Below are 3401 nucleotides of genomic sequence, written 5' to 3'. Positions count from 1 at the left end.
ACTGATGGGCATTCCAGTTGAGTTTAATTTTAGTATAAATATAAATAAGACATGAAGGAAACATTAGTTTGAACCATATGAAATAGCCAATGTTTGGCTATTTTCTAACCTATAAATAGAGCAATTTCATGTGGTTCAACCTAATAAATAATCAGAAGTTAAGCAGAGGTCTTCAATTCTGACTGGTTATTAGAATCACTTGGGAATCTTTGAAAAACAATTACAGTTCTCACCAGAATGGCCAAAAGAGAAAGACAGAAAATACCCACTCTTGGCAAGATTGTGAAGCAGTCAGGATTCATATATTGCTGGTGGTGTCCAAATTAATACAACTACTTTGGAAAACTATTTGACATATTAAGCTAAATATATGCTCATCCTGTGACCCAGCAATTCTATTCGTAGGTGTATACCAGATTAGCATATACATATACATACTTCAAAAGACATATACAAGAATGTTTGTGGCTGTTTTTTTGTTTGTTTGTTTGTTTTAATAGCCCCAAATGGGAAAAAGCCCAAATTTTCACTCACAACAGATTGGTAAAAAAAAATGTAGTATAACCAAACAATCATATATAGCAGGCGTCAACAAACTACAGCCAGTAGGCCAGATATGGCCACCACCCATTTTTGTGTGATTTATGAGCCTAGTATGATTTTTACATTTTTAAATTGTCAGGAATAAATGAAGTATAATATTTTGCAACACATGGAAATTACATAGAAGTACGTGCGTAATATTCTCAATTTTGCCCTTTGGCCTGCAAAGTCTAAAATATTTTGGACCTGACCCTTTGCAGAAAAAAAGTTTGCCAAATGAGAATGAGTGAATAGCAACTTTTTACAACAACTTGGACAAACCACATGCATTAGTTATGTATTGATAGTGAGAGATTACTCCAAATTTGGTGGCTTGAAACAATACTCATTTATTATCTTAGTTTCTGTGGGTCACTAATTTGGGCAAAGCTTATTTGGAACTTCTGCTTCCCTATCTTTCACAGATAGCAGTGAAGGAGTTGGCTGGGCAGAAGGCATCAGAAGGCCCAACTGGGGAAAGAAAGATCAGCTTCCAAGCACACGTTGGCAGAATTCAGTTCCTTCCAGACTATTGGACTAAGGGCATCAGTTGCTTGCTCACTGTTGGTACTTTGTCACAGTGACCTCTCCATCATGGCATCCTGCCTCATCAAAGCGTTCAAGCCAGGAAGGTAGTCAGGAGAGTCTGCTAGCAAGAAAAAAGTTACAACCTTTGTAGCCTAATCATGGAAGCGCTATCCCCTCAATGTTGCTATATTCTATTTGTTAGAAGTAAGTTGCTCAAGGGGAGGGGATTAGATGAGGCCCATGAGTACCAGAAGGTGGGAATCACTGTGGACCGTCTTAGAGACCACCTACCACAATACACAACAGAGTGTTGAACAGAAAAGGCCAGAAAGAAAGAAGTACATATTATAGTGATTCTATTTACATAAAGTTGAAAAAAAACAAGCAAAACTAATTTATGGCATTAGAAGTCAGGATAGTGGTTCCCCTCAGTATGATAAGGGTTGGTAAAGGGGGGAACAGTTAGTGACTAGAAGGAAACCCCATAGGGCATCTGGAGTGCTGGGGATATTTTCATTCTTGATCTTTGTGCTGTTTATATGTGTGTATATTGTGTCAACAGGTATTGAGCTGTATATGTGTGATTTATGCAAGTTTATATGTGTGGTATACTCCAATGAAAAGTTTTAAAAAGGAATATATACTTAGATTCAAATAAATATAACAAATGACCCATTTATTTGCCAGTTATTTTCTGTGCCTTCTCTTTATCTGTTTTTGCCCAAAGTGGCAGTTTCATTTCATTTTATTCAATTTCATTGAACAAATACTAGTATGTTTTCAGGACCCACTACGTGCCAGGCACTTGTCTAGGTTCTTGGGATATTTGGTAGGCTGAATTCTAGAAATGGACCTCAAGATTTCATGTCATAATCCTCCCATGGTTTTATGTCATAAGGCACAGTTGACCTGAAAAGGAAAAATTATCAGAGTGGGCCAAATTTGATTACACAAGCCCTTAAAATTAAAGAACTTTCTACAGTTGGTAGCAACAGAGGAAGGTGAAAGAGGAACTCAAAAAGATTTTAGGCATGAGGAAGAATCAACACAATTTACTCCTTTGAAGGTGGAGGGGGCCACCCATATAGGAACAAAGGAAATGCCAGCAAGGAAAGAGGAACCTCAGTCCTACAGCTGTAAGGGACTGGATTCTGCTAACAACCTGGATGAGCCTGGAAGTGGATTCTTCCCCAGAGACCTCAGATAAGCATCTAACCCAGCTGACAACTTGATTATAGGTCTTTTAAAGCCTCAGCAGAGAACCCAGGTGAACCCACCCAGCCAGATGAGCTACAGAACTGTGGGCTAATAAATAAGTATTATTTTCAGATGCTAACTCTTTGATACTTTGTTATGCAGAAATAGAAACAAATACAGGATGCATCCTGTACAAAGCAGACTGTTATCCTGGCCCTATTCTTAGGGGTAGAAACAGACAGTGAAATAAGTAGTGATAATATTAATAATACCAATACTGACAAAGTAAATTGGAGTCTCATAAAAAGAAACCACATTCTTCAGCATTTTTTTCCAAGGCCTTCAAGTGATTGCAATCTGTAGCTTCTATTACTCAACCCTGTTAAGGAGATAATGAAATGCCTGAGTAAGAAGTAAAGATGTGTCGACATTTCCTCTTTTATATGTTCTGTTAAGTTATGACTGAGTCGTGTCATGTCTTTTTGCAACATGCCTCTTGAATGAGGGCTTCCTCTCCATTCCCTCTGCTACTACCCTGGAGGAGTCAGACAGGCCTGGTTCAAAGCCTAGCCCAGATGAATACAAGTTGTTTCTCCTTGGGCATGGTTTTTGAAATCACTGATTGTGTTTCCACATTTGTAAATTGACAGTGACGATTCTGATAGAGTAGTTAGGGATTAACTTAGTGTCATTTATGTATGGCACTTAGGTACTCGGCACATAGTTAATACCACGTACATGTTATTTATTCTTATTAAAGGAAATAAAGTATACAAAGTATCTCGTCCTATTAAATGCTCAAAAATGTCACTTTTACATCCCTTTCCAAGTCTAATATTCATCAGTTCACAGCCAGGTATATATAATAATTTTCTCTCACTTGCTTCATTCTACTACATTTATTCAATAATCATTTATTAGGCAATCACCATGGGCCCACTAATATTATTCTTGGGCCTGGGATTTCAAGAATAAGCAGGAATGGGACCCAGTATGGGGGAAGGAGAGAGGAGATGGGTGGAATAGGTAAATCAATTGTTAAATAACATGTGATAAGGGCTGTGGTCAGTGTAATGGTTAGTTTTATGGGTTAA

This window comes from Galeopterus variegatus, unplaced genomic scaffold, assembly GCF_000696425.1.
Source record: "Galeopterus variegatus unplaced genomic scaffold, G_variegatus-3.0.2 Scaffold6530, whole genome shotgun sequence".
Lineage (NCBI taxonomy): Eukaryota > Metazoa > Chordata > Mammalia > Dermoptera > Cynocephalidae > Galeopterus > Galeopterus variegatus.
The sequence above is the reverse complement of the archived record's forward strand: the minus strand, read 5'-3'. Positions refer to the sequence as shown.